General features: G+C 37.0%; 1 protein-coding gene and 1 pseudogene across 1 annotated transcript in view; one reads left to right on the top strand and one right to left on the bottom strand.

Annotated features, from left to right (window-relative positions):
• FRMPD4 (FERM and PDZ domain containing 4) overlaps positions 1–14,435 on the top strand; it is a 752,204-nt gene that overhangs the window by 30,021 nt on the left and 707,748 nt on the right. The gene's annotated exons all lie outside the window — the stretch shown is intronic.
• On the bottom strand, positions 1,306–2,021 carry LOC140506798 (mitochondrial transcription rescue factor 1 pseudogene; annotated as a pseudogene).

The following is a 14,435-nucleotide window of genomic DNA, read 5'->3' as shown; positions in this document are numbered from 1 at the left end:
TCTTCTGCTTGTTTTTAGTGTTTCATCACTGGTCTTTATTCTTTTCTTCAATTTTTCGTATTATCTCTATCTCTATCATTACCACCCTAACCTTCGCATAAAGAAAAGGAAAGTCCTTCCTTGTAACAAATAAGTATAGCTGTGAAAATCAAGTCCAAATATTGACCATATCCAAATATGCATGTCTTATTCTGTATCTCTAATCCACCCCCCTCTCCACCAAGGAATGAGGAGCATGTTTCATTGTTGGTATTTTGGAGACATAATTGGTCCTTGCATCAAGTTTTTAAAGTCTTTCACAGTTTTTTTCCCCCTTTACAATGTTGTAATCATTGTATAATTTGTTCTCCTGGTTTTGCTCTCTTTAATTTATACTACTATGTGCTACTTTGGTTTTTGTCTGAATTCATTCCTTTGTCATTTACTTCATAATAATATTCCATTGCATTCATATACTGTTATTGTTCAACCATCCCCAACTGATAGGTACCCACTTTGTTTCCAGATTTCTTTTTTTTCGCTGTAACATAAAATGCTTTTATAAATACTTTTACATGTAAGAATCCTTTAGTTCCTTCTTTGCTGTCTTGGAGGCATAATCCTATTTGGGTTTTACTGAGTCAAGGGCTATATAGTTTAGTGACTTTCAGGATAAAGTTTCAAGTGATTTTCCAGAATGGTCTGATCCCTTCACAGATCCAACAACAGTGTATTAGTGTGTTTGCAAACAATTGTCATTTTCCTTTTTTGTCAGGTCTGACAATCTGATTGGTGCTAGGTAGAACCTTTGAGTTGCTTTAATTTGCATTTGTCTTATTATTAGTGGCTTTCAGTATTTTTATATGGTTTATGATAGCTTACCTTTTTTCTTTTGAGAACTGCCTATTCAAATTCTTTGATCATTTATATCTTAGGTAATGGCTCTTGTTCTTATTTACTTGTATCAATTCCTTGTTTATCTTGAATGTCAGATCTTTATAAGAGAAATTGGTTACATTGTCCCCCCCAGTTAACTATTTTCCTTGTGCTTCTATCTTTATTGTTTGTTCATAAATGTTTTTAATTATTTTATTTGTTTTCAGTTTTCTACAGTCGCTTCCATAAGACTTAGATTTTCTCCCTCTCACTTCCCCCTCCCTCCCCAAGATGGCATACAATCTTATATGAGTTCTACATATACATTCTTTTTTGATGAGATTTTATTTTAATAATAATATCCTTTTTCAGAAAGGCTCCCTTTGCCCCATTTCTCCACTAGATTAAAACCACATGAGTTCCTGGATTCTTGCTCCCTCAGGAATCTGGCTACTTAGAAATGCTCTTCTTGGGCAGTATAATTTTTTTCCACCAGCATAAAAACACTCAGTATTTTTCAGACTCAGTTTTCTCTTCTGACACTTTTTTTAGGACAATTCGCATAGCTGTCTCTGTTCCTGATTCTTTATCTTCTCCAATGATAAGATCCAGTGCATCACTCACTTTCATCATTCTGCTTTTCTTCCATAACTTTTCTCCATTCAGTCTGAGTTCACCTTTATAGAATACATTTTCTATTTTATTTCTTGTAAGATCCAGATCTGTTTTCAAGATGACATCATACCAAAAAGAGGGGACAACTTTCTCCAGATCCTTATAGTCTTTCACTACATTGGGGTCATCTTCAAATTCATCTTCCTGCTTGCTCGTCTCTCTCCAATCTTCATCAGTCATTGTCATCATCATCTACTTTCTGCAAAGCCTTTTTACTGGTGTTTTTTGATCCTGTGTTGCTTTTGAGTCTTATGGAAAAGAGTGAAATGCATTCTGGGGATATTAAAAGCCCTGGGAGTTTCATGGAAGAAATGCTACAGAAGAACAATGTTCTATTATTTGATGGATTTAACTGATAACCAGAAGAATTTACATAGTGACTCCAAGAGGTACAGGGTTTTATGTGTAAGAGATGTCCTCCAGAGTCCAATCCAGGCATGTGGTTTTCTTAAAGTACAGAGGGGCAACCTGAGACTAGTCATAGCATACATCACCTTGGATGGAGGGAAAGGGCAGTGATTCTAGAGTCAAGTACTATCTCTGATGTTTACCTCTGTGACCTTAAGTAGGTGACTTAACCTCCCTGGGCCTCAGTTTCCTCCTCACTAGAGCCTGATGGCTCCAGAGAAGAAAGTGAGACTGGTGACTTTACACAGCCCTCTATCACTTAAATCCAATTGATTTGCATGTCATGGCATCACCTCTCTCATGTCATGGTCTTCTTTGAGAATGAACAACAAACAACAAAACTAGAACTGGAAGTCAGACTTCAGAAGCCATCTGATCCAACCACTTCAGTGCAAGAAGGGGGCAGGACCCCTGGGTCTGACAGTCCCTTCCCCTTCCACCCCAGAACAGGCACAGAGCAGCAGGGAGAGTGGAGAGATGACAGAGAGTGGCGCTGGGTTGCTGCCAAGTGAGGACAGTGGAGCAGAGATCCTCTAGACATACATTCTTATTAATCACATTTTCACATTAGTCATGTTGCATAGGAGAATTAAAATGAATGGGAGAAACCATAAAACAAAACAAAACATAACACAAGAGAAAATATTGTGCTTCATTCTGTGATCCAATTCCATAGTTCTTTCTCTGGATGTGGATGGCATTTTGCCTCAAGAGTCCTTTGGGAATGTTTTAGGTTCTTGGATTGCTGTGAAGGGCTAAGTCTATCAGAAACAGCCCTCACACACTGTGGCAGTTACTGTATATAATGTTCTCCTGATTCTGCTCATTTCACTCAGCATCTGTTCATACAAGTCTTTCCAGGTTTTTCTAAAGTCCACCTGGTTGTCATTTCTTATAGCACAATAGTATTCCATTACATTCATATACCACAACTTGTTCACCCATTCCCCAATTGATGGGTATCCCCTTGATTTCCAGTTTTTGGCCACCACAAAGAGGGCTACTATAAATATTTTTGTACATGATTTCTTTGAGATGCAGTCCTAGAAGTGATATTGCTGGATGCACATTTTTGTAGCCCTTTGGGCATAGTTCCAAATTGCTCTCCAGAATGGTTTGATTAGTTTACAGCCCAATAACAATGAATTAGTGTTCCAACTCTCCCACATCTTCTCCAACATTTATCATCTTCTTGTTTTGTTATGTTAACTAATATGATAGGTGTGATGTGGTACCTCAGAGTTGTTTTGATTTGCATCTCTGTAATAGTGATTTAGAGCATTTTTTCATATGACTATAAATAGCTTTAATTTCTTTCTCTGAAAACTGCCTGTTCATATCCTTGGATCATTTATCAATTGAGAAATGACTTGTATTCTTGTACATTTGACTGAGTTCTCTATGTATTTTAGAAATGAGGCCTTTATCACAGACAGTAGTAGCAAAACTTCTTTCCCAGTTTTCTGCTTCCCTCCTAATCTTGGTTGCATTGGGTTTGTTTGTGCAAAGACATTTCAATTTAATATAATCAAAATGATCCATTTTGTACTTCATAATGTTCTCTATCCCTTGTTTGGTCATAAATTTCTCCATTCTCCATAAATCTGACAAATGCACTATTCCTTGCTCCCCTAATTTGTTTATAGTATTAGTCTTTATACCTAGATCATGTATCGATTTAGACTTTATTCTTGTGTATGGTGTCAGGCATTGTTCTATGCCCAGTTTCCTCCACACTGTTTTCCCAGTAGTTTTTATCAAACAGTGAGTTCTTATCTCAGAAGTTGGGGTCCTTGGGTTTATCAAACAGTAGATTGCTATTTTCATATACTACTGTCTAGAGTACATAACCTTTTCCACTGGTTTACCGCTCTAATATAAATGTTTAAATTTATGTACCTAAAATTGATGGCCTTCTTTTTGGTCAGTCAATAAATATTTGCTGGGGATGGAAGCTCAATTCCATGTGGACAGTCTCAGGCAGGTAAAGGTGGGAACTTCTAAATCTTAGAGTTCTCACGAGACCCCCCAGGAAACGACTGGGAATGGAGGTGAACCGAGCTATCTCGTGTATTTCCGCCTCTTCCTGTGAGAGACGTGATGGGAGAGAGCTCTCCCCGCCCTTGAGATTGTCCCGGATCTGGGCACACCTAACAGCACGGTATTCAGATGCAAACTATGCGGCTGGAGAGCTTAAGTAGGATCAGGAAAGCCTGAAAGTTCTCTTGGGCGGAGGGGCCACGTGTGAGGACAACAAAGCTCCGCTTTTCCTCTCTCTTCTCTCCCCTCCCCCTCTCTCTCCGCTTATACTTCTACTTCCAATCTCTTATTGTAAGATCTTTGCCTCCTTGGGAGATCTTTCTCTTTCCTTCCTAAGGAAGAATTCCCCTGCACTTGTAACTAGACCCTGAAATAAAGCTCAACCCTTGTTCGACTCTGGAACGTCCTTTCTCTCATACGAGCATCTGGTTTGGCCAACCGAAGACCTCCGATAGAGGTAAGGGAAGACTCGGGTAGCCCACAGGCCTCTAGGCCTGGCAAATATTAAATGCTGAGTACGTACCTATCACTGTGCTAAGCATAGGAGATACAAAAAGAGGCAAAGGCAGTCCCTGCCCTCAAAGAACTCACAGTCTAATGGGGAAGCAACAAGGAAACCAATATGCACAAACAAGCTATACATAAGATGAAAACAACTAATTAATAGAAGGCAGGCACTAGGATTTAAAGGAGTTGGGAAAGGCTTCCTGTAGAAGATGGGATTTTCCTTAAAGGAAACTGAAGAAGTTGATTGGTGAAAATTAAGAAGGGCAGCATTCTAGGCATGGGGACAGTCATGTCTCTCAATCCCTTGTTTAAAGTTGACTGCCTAAAATACGAGTGTGAATATGATATGATCTCCTACAATACTCTTCTAATTTGTTAAAGATGTGATTTTTTATATCTTTATTTGAAGCTTATTTGGCATATGTTTTTATTTGGAGCTTATTTGGCATATAGTGGTAGGATGTACAAAGACCTTCTTCCAGACTTGCTTTCTAGATTTTTCAGCAGGTACTGTCAAGTAATGAGTCCTAATCCCAGTAGCTTGAATGCTTGGGTTTGTTGAACACTTAGTACTCTATATATGCTTCTGTATCTCATATACCTAATCTGTTCCATTGATCAACTTTTAAAAGTCAGATGTGAATGATACCCATTACATATTTAGACAAATGTGCAATAATGCAAATTCATTAAGGTAAAAAAAGAGATCACCTAAATTATATTATGTTTTCTCATCATTTCCAATAATATTCTAAATGTGATGGAATCTTGAAAACCATGCCCATATTCTCCATTGTCTATTATGAACAGTGCTTTGGAAAGGGTTTTAAGGACTCATGTACACAGTGAAGCAAACATAATTCTTACATCGGCCACATCCAATGAATGTACCTTAATATGTACCCTGAATTCGTTACCTCTCCCTAATGTTTCATTATGGGTCATCTGGAATCTGGGTGGTTGGTCATTGTAATGGCCAGAGTTTGTAAGTCTTTTGATTATTTTTCTTTACAATATTATTATTATAAATTGTTCTCATTCTGCTCACTTCATTATATCAATTCAAACAATTCTTGCAGGTTTTTCTGAAACTGTACCCATCATCATTTCTTATAGCATAGTAATATTCCACTAAATTCGCATACCATGGTTTGTTCAGTCATTCCCAAATTGATGGGTACCCCTTACTTTCCAATTCTTTGTCATCACAAAAAAGAATAATTATTTTTGTTCATATGGGTCTTTTTCCACTTTTTTAAACTTCTTTGTGGGGTAGACCTAATACAAATATAACTAAATCCAAGAGTATTCACAATGTAATAAGTTTTGGGCATAGATTAAAATTTCTCTCCTGAATAGCTGAACCAAGTCACAACAACACCAACAGTCAATTAGTATGACTGTTTTCCAGCAGCCCCTCCCATATTTGTCATCTTTGCTAGTTTGATTTGTTTGTGGTGGAATCCAAGAGTGAGTTCTTCTGGTTCTCAATTTCTTTATCTATTAAGTGAGAAAGTTGAGCTAGATAAACTCTAAGGTCTCTTGTAACTCTTAATCCAATAACACTGAAGGTTTTTATGTATTGTGAGTCCATTTCTTATGTCATTATTATCCTTAAGACAGGCAAACCACTTCTATATAGTCACCTTTGGTAAAATTTCCTGCTGATAGTATTACAAACTCTTCCATGCTCCTACATCCAAACCCCAAATATAAGAATGAAAGGAAGGCAGAGTGGAAATCAATAAAAAATAAATGGGTGTATGGGCACTAATCCATCAGAGGGTATGACATAGCTGAGAGAGTGGAAAAAAATGAATTGGTATTGTTGGGAAATCAAAGAGAGGGGAAGGAATGTATGGGTGGGTAAGAACTGTGTCAAGGTGCTATTTTGCCCAAAAAGAAAGAAATTTTACCTAGAGAAAGAAAATCTCAGCTCCTCCTGTCATACAAAAGAGCTGGATAGAATGAAGGAATCCTATAGTCTCTGCTAGACAGAAGCCTAGAGAGAAAGAGGCAATGTTGAAAAGACACCAGAAATCCTATTTATGTCTTCCCTATACCCTTCCTACTACTTCAGTTCAATTATCTATAATTTTACCTTCTCTTTCATTAAAGTCTCAGTAACCTGTTTCTTAGTTCCTCCTGAGTATGAGAAAAAAAATAATGTCTTCTTCATCCCAAGTACTAAATGGCAGGAAGGGGATGCTATGTTCTTTTCATAGAAAACGTTATATATTTTAAAATAGATTTAATATTTTATTTCCCTCAATTACATGTAACAACAATTTTTAACATTCATCTAAAAAAAGCTTAGAGTTCCAAATTCTTTCCCTCCCTCCCTTTTTCTCCCCACTCATTGAAAAGGCAAGCAATTTGCCATAGGTTATATGCATGGAGCACATTGGGTTTGAACTGAGAAGGTCATGCCCTATTAGCTACAGAAAGCTGCCTCTTCAGAGATATTGTTCTTACTAGAGGGTATCAAGGTGTTAATTGATAGTGCAGACATTATCTAAGACTGGCAAACATATGAAGACCCTAACATTCTCTGCTTAATAAATGATGGTTGAATGTATTGGATGAATTTTCTGGTTCTCTTATTAGAGTGCAGTACTTTTTCTCTACCACATACATATTTATGACTCTTCTCACTCTAGTGGCATTCCATCTTCACCTGTATTTGCCAATTTTTGTGCTTAATGAAACTCCTTTTCCACTTTGTGCCTATCATTACCTAATCATTGCCCATCATAATTTGTTATCCACAATTACCTTTTTTTCTTGTTCCAAATGAGATTTTGAAATGCTCTTCAAGTTCAAGTCATTAGGTTTTGTAGCTTTATTTGCTAACAGTCTTCAGTCTTTTGTATCCACTCAACTGAGTCTAGTTTAGTCATTAGAGTATCATCCAATGGCAGGCAATTCCTACTCTTGTTAATAAACATTTCCCTTTGGAATTAAGTATAGCACAGTCCAGCCAATGATTTGATGAGTTTAGATGTGAGTTACTTATAGGCCCCTAGGAAAGATTATCTTCAATTCTGTCATTCCTTAAGTAACCAACAATATGTTAAATCCTATCAAACTCATTGGAAAGACATGAACTTCATCTTTTCTTGAAGAGATCATATTTATGGAACTAATTATTACTGAGATTGAGAGACAGAAGTGATTGGTAAGCAACTAAATTACAGTGGGCTTTTTATAAGAGCCACTTTTTATAAGTTTTAGGGATTTGGTCTTACTTGTAAAGGTTTTCATGGGATATGATAATATATTCATTTAGAGAAGTCTAGGTGGAATGTCAAGTTTTTAAATGAGGAAAAATGAATTTCAAGTGATGGCTGATAAAGTGTGGAAAAAAGTTCCAAGGGGATTTATTTCACTCTAAGCTTTTTTTTTCTTTTTCAATTTATTTCTGAACTGAAGTGGCCACATTTTGTGAAAATAGCCTGTTTTTCCAGGGTGGGAAGAACATTTCTGAAATAATGGAAGACTTAGCAGTCTTCTTTTGCATCATATGTGAAGATAACATGATCTGTCTACCATAACTGACAGCCTTAGCCTCGAACAACTGAATCAGATCATTGACTAAATATGCCACATTCACAAAGACAATGTGATTAAGTAATCTTAAAGGCCCTTTAAAATAAACTTAAATGAAACTCAACAGAACAAATGGAACATGTCATCCACGAAGGCTGATTATAATGTTTCTTTCGCTTTTGAGTTAGGTCTTCATAACTCACTCATGCTGGCTGTGTCGAAAATTATGTCTCCTTCGGAATGAAAATAAACATAATAAATCTCCCTTTGGGTGGGGTGTAGGAGGGGTGGGATGGAGTGTGATAGCTCATATTTTAGTGCAGGGTAAAAAACATGATGTGCAGCTTTTGATATGCCAGAGAATATCTAAACACTCCTAATGCCACTACTTAATCCTGAATTGGAGACTTTATAGGAAATGAGTGGGCTGGATTGAATTTGGGAAACTGTGTCATGTCTTTAATGGACTCAAATTTTTCACTTCTCTCTGAAATAAAAGCTCATTAAAAAAAACACATTGATGTACGTTTGGTGATGCTTTGTGGCTGTGAAACAGGAAATGCCAGAATTTCCAAAGATTTACAAGTGTAGTCCTCCAAAGGGACACGGAGAGACATGTGGTAAGCATGGATAGGCTGCAGTCTGTTGCTATTGAGGAACTGCACAGATGTATGAAAGAAAATGGAGATTGTTATTTGTCTTTCTTTCTTGAAGAGCAACAATGACATCAGAAAGGCAGTATCTTGACTTGCAAGTGAATTGGATTTAAGTGAGGCAGAGCTGTGCAAAATTATCAGCCTTATTCTTTCCTCCAGAGTCATTGGGATTCAGTGGCAAGACATAGGTCAGGATAACTGGCAGTGGTTCCAGATGCAGTGGGAGACCTTAGTCTTTTTAAGCTAAGGTCTTTCTCAGGTCTCAGTCTGTCTGAAGTAGAACCCATTCAGTAGCTAAAAGCTAGGTAAGAACTGAAACAAAAGATGGCTTAGTTTGCCTTCACAAAAGAATCATTTTGGGAGTCAAAGACCCTCAGAATTTCTGGTCAGAAGAGGAACAGTTACTATTTATGCTCACTCTGAAGATCAAAACCCAAACAATGAGGAAGTGAGGATTGGGCTGGAACCTGTTATTGACCAATCAGTGAAAACTAGAGTGATTTGGGTTTAAAGGCATAGTCAAATAACTCCATTTGAATTCCCATGGGAGAGTATAACTGGAAGAGGAGGTAGGTTGGTTGTGTGGTGAAGGCAAGGAGTGATTGACAGCCTGCATTGCCATATTTGTAATGTCAAAATGTCTCGAAGAAGGTCTTCATCACATTAAGTGAATGACAAGATAGGGATAAGAGTAGCTCAGGATGAAAAGGTGCGGGTGGCTTGTGATCTGAGGTACTGTATTTAGATCTTTTCAGAGGGATATATAATCTTCACTGTAGATGTCATTTGCTATCCAGGCTGTCAACAACATACAAGTCAATTGTGCCTCAAAAGTTTATAAAGTGTGTTTTTGATACTCATAGAACATTTCCTACCAGAAACAATGTTATAAATGATGATTAAGTTCATAGGTTCACCTATAAAAATCTGACCCATTCAAAATATATCTGTAACATCATTATGAGTTTTTAGGGAAAAATAAAAAAAGTAGTACACCAGTAGTAGGGGAAAAACAGAAAGTGATAAAGTTCAATAAGAAACTATTTGCCCCTCATAATTCTTAAGGGGAAACAGATTTAACTTGAAAAGAAATGAAGAGGCAGATGAAGGGTTCCAGAGAACTTCTGAGCACATGATATTTGTTCTTTCATATGTCTAATTTAACTTTCAAACATGTCTTTTTATAAGTGCTGTTATATAGTAGTATGTGAGGAGGGTTATTATATAGCACTGCATATCAAACTATTGTAAAAATGATCACTTATGACAAGGATGATTAAGGGAGGAGCTCATAAAAATGGAAGAAGAAAAAGGATAAGTTAGAAGATGGCAAAAGAGTATTGTGAGAGTGTCTGAAGTGTGATTTTATTGACCTTTGATTAATGAAAGAAATTTAGAAAGTTGTAGTATATTATGTGCAGCAGACTCTATTGAGAATGACAAACAGTGAGTTGGGGACTCATGCTGGGTCAGATGATTTCCTATGCTTCTAAGGATTCCCTGGGATACCTTTATGGCAACAAAGGATGAGAGAGAGTTGAGAGAACTAGTTAGTGAAATAGCTTCAAGCTTATTTTGGGGGGAAGGTAGGAGGAGGGGAGAAGATGGTGTACAATAGCCTGTTTTTTTCAAGTAGGTACATTCAAAAAAGTCGTGTTCAAAACTCACCCAATATCTTCTTTGTGTCTGCTGTGTACCTTAGCTAGCAGAGCCAAATCAATCTTCCTACTGATGAACAACTCACACTGAAATAGAAATGTCCTAACATGACTCTAGATTTTATGCATTCACTCCTCAGGTTGACACACTCTCCCATATGTCCATAAAGTTTTACTGATGGATTGTAATGAAATTTATAATAACAAAAGAACAAACAGCTGTCTGTGCTTCCACTTTCCTAGAGTCCATTGTAGGAGTGACAGACTCTGTCGAGAATTTCTGGAATTTCACCAATCCGTCTTTAACCTTTTCTCAGCAGAACTTGCCCGTGACAATGATCTAGTAGCAACACTTTATTAGGATAAACACTAGATCTTGGATTGTCACCTAATAGCTTTTTGTTTACTTCACAGGTGAATTTTCCACAATGCAAATGGTTATGATTGACAAGGTGGGAAACTGAGCAAAAAATGAATTTCCATCCCTTGTTTTAAGCTTTAGTCCCTATTTTTTTTTGTACAGAAGAATTTCAGTTCCCTAAAGTCTTATAGTTTGATGAGGGTTATGGAGGAAGGGAATGAGTACTGAATGTAAGGTAACCATGCACTGTGACTAGAACCCCTTTCTTAATGAGAATTCCTACAAACAAAGGGGGAAAGGGAAAACAGAATGAATGAACATTTAAATAAACACTATTTTCCAAACACTGTACTAATGCTTTACACATATTACCTCATTTGACCTCAGAACAGCCTTGGGAGGTAGGTGGGTACTATTATTATCAGATGAAGAAACTGAGGCAGAAAGAGAAATTAGATGACTTTCCCAGGCTGTCATAGTTAGAGGCAACTGGTGGAACAATGGATAGAGCTCCAGGTCTGGAGTCAGGTAGAACTGAGTTCAAATTCAGTTTCAGATACTTGCTCTGTGACTTTGAGTAAGTTACTTAACTTGTTTGCTTTCATTTCCTTATCTGTAAAATGGAGATAATAATAGCATCTATTTCCCAGGGTTGTTATAAAGATCAAATGAGAGAATAATTATAAAGTGTTTAGCGCTGTGTTTGCCACACAGTATGTAAGTCTAGTTATTATTATTAGCTATTAAGTGTCTGAGGCTGACTTTTAACTCATGTCTTTAGACACTTAATTGATAACGTTGAATCATTTGACAGTGGCAAGGACTTTGGTGGTGAGAATTTCTGTTTTTGAGTCTGAAGTAAATGAAACTGCTAAGGAGTTGGGGCTATAGCATCTCATATTGGCTGGGAGGGCTAGTAATCTAGTGGGGGCTGTTGGAACTCTTGAGTCAGGAGTTATTGGGCTAGCTATAGGCGGTATTTGGTAGGTAGCTGGTTTTCATGGTGGCAGGGATGGTAGGTTTACCTGCCTTGTAAGTGGCATTTCGATGTTGGTAGAATTGAAGCTGGTTGTCATGTATATATGTGCACATATGTGTGCATATGCATATATAGTCATAAAAGCTGAAAATTTTGGGATTATATAGATGCATATGTTTGTACATATGTGTGTATATATATGTCTCTGTGTGTATACACACTGTTCCTTTTATATTTTATATATATATGTATATATACATATATGTGGAATGAACTCATCCGTATGACCTTTGCAAAATCTATGCTCTCCTCTCTCCATATCTTTGAGCATCTTATCTCTTATGTTTGGAATGCCCTTCTAGGGAGGAGGGATAGAGTGAGAACCAGTATTTATTGAAACCCTGCAATGTGGCAAGAAGCCTGTGCCAAGTACCTTACAAATATATTTCATTTGATCCCATCTCTTGTTTAAGTATTCCCCATCTTTTTAAAGATCCAGATTAAATAGCATCTTTCCCTCTCTTCTTTTCTGACATTACATAGAACTATGTACTGCTCATATTCTGTGTATCCTATTTATTTATGTGCTCGTTTTATTGACTTTGTATTTACTCCAAAGTCAAGCACATAGAGTTTACATTCTGATGGGGGAGGGGGATGGTATATACACGTAATAGTTCTTTAATATGTATTGCTATTACTGTATGGCATTGTGAGAGAGGAAGTCATACTAAGTCTAAGTGTGTATATATTATAGAATCAGGGATTAAGATCTGGAAGGAATTTCAGAGGTCATCGGGTCCAGCCCCATCATTTTACAGATGAGGAAACTGAAAACCACAGGTGTCAAGTGACTTGTCCAAGGTTACATAGGTAGTAAACATCAGAATCAGACACAAAATTTGAACCCAAGTTCTCCGACTCCATTTTCTCGATCCATATTTGCTCACTTTTTATTTCAGTCATACACTAAACTTTGGGTCCAAAAGGTCTGAGTCTTAATATTATTTTGCTAGCTGTGAAAATTTATTAATCTTTCTATCTTTACTTTTGTAATCAGTGGTTCTCAAGGTCCACAAGATAAGAACTAGTTTCAATATAATGCTAAATGCTAAATTTATACACATTTTTTCTAGTAAACATGAGAAGACATATAATATGTATCGCCATTTATTTTTCTTCAGATTTATCTTTCCATTGATGTAATCACTTTTTTAAATCACCAAAATATTGCTTGATTCTGGCACAATGATAGGGAAATCTATTTCTGGAGACTCTTGAGATTTCTAGGATTTGACCTGCTTATTTTACAAAAGAGGAAATTGAGTCCCTGATACATGAAATAATTTGCCCAAGGTCAAGTTGAGAAGACATCTGGAGGAAAAAATAAATGCATGCAGCTTAGCTGTCACTTTTACTAAGCCATTGATTTTTAACTAGTAGGAAGCTAAGGTGGGATTCAAACCCAGACCTTCTGAGTACAAGGCCAATGTGGTTCCCATGTTCTAAAATCAGAAAAATTTTAATTGTTTTTACTTTACAGAAAAACAAAAGAGTCATTCCCTATTGTATACTGTATAATACTCCATGTGTGTTGATCCTTTGTTGCCAAAGAAGACTATGCCATCAGAGAAATAATGACATGACTTGCACTTGACTTTGTTTTGAGTGAGGGAGGGCTGTGTAAGTCATCAGCCTCTCTTCTCCAGAGCCATCTGAATCCAGTGACCAGATATTCATCAGGATGACTGGAGAAGACCCAGGATGAGACAATTGGTGTTAGGTGACTTGCCCAAGGTGCTCTAGGTGAAGAGCACTAGTACAGGAGTCAGGAGGACCTGAGTTTAAATCTCACCTCAGACACTTGACACTCACTAGCTGTGTGAAATTGGGCAAGTCACCTAACCCCAATCGCCTCATCTTGGGTCATCTTCAGTCATCCTGATGAATATCTGGTCATTGGATTCAGATGGTTCTGGAGGAGAAGTGAGGCTGGTGACCTATACAGCCCTCCCTCACTCAAAATAAAGTCAAGTGCAAGTCATGTCATTATTTCTCTGATAGCATGGTCTTCCTCAGCAACAAAGGATGAGCACACACACACACACACATAATGCTCTAAAGACTCGCTGATGGTTTTGCTTAAAGGTATCAGAAGGTCATATCCTCTAATACCTTTGAGGAAACAGCTACAGATAAAGTGAATGATGTAGACTGCTATGTTTGTTTGTTTTTCTAGGTGTTTTATTATATTCAATTCCAGAAAATTAATCAATCAGTAAACATTTATTAAGTACCTACTCTGCACCAGGTACTGAGCTAAGCACTAGGAATACAAAAGGATAGTCCCTGTACTCAAGGAATCCTAATAGTCTGTATCATTAATAAATACAAGGAAATATAAAAATGATCAAAATGAAAATAAATTACGTAACATTGTATGACATTTGATTTTTTTCATGGACAAGTTCCAATACAAAGTGATTATCATCTTTTCTCAGCCATGGAAATAAACATTTTTTCTATATTTAGAACATAGTACTGTCAATGAAAGGAAATCAATCAGCAATCATCTAATTAAGCACTTACTATGTATCAAGTATTGTGCTAAGGGATGGAGATACAAAGAAAAAGTGAAAAAAGGTCCCTGCCCTCAAGAAGTTGACATTTGAATGGGGGAGATGGCATTATGTACAGTATTCATGGTTGTTTGTTGTCCATTCTCAGAGGACCAAAATGACATCATC

The sequence above is a fragment of the Notamacropus eugenii genome, chromosome 5 (genome assembly GCF_028372415.1).
Source record: "Notamacropus eugenii isolate mMacEug1 chromosome 5, mMacEug1.pri_v2, whole genome shotgun sequence".
In the NCBI taxonomy this organism is placed as follows: Eukaryota; Metazoa; Chordata; class Mammalia; order Diprotodontia; family Macropodidae; genus Notamacropus; species Notamacropus eugenii.
The sequence above is the reverse complement of the archived record's forward strand: the minus strand, read 5'-3'. Positions and strand labels throughout refer to the sequence as shown.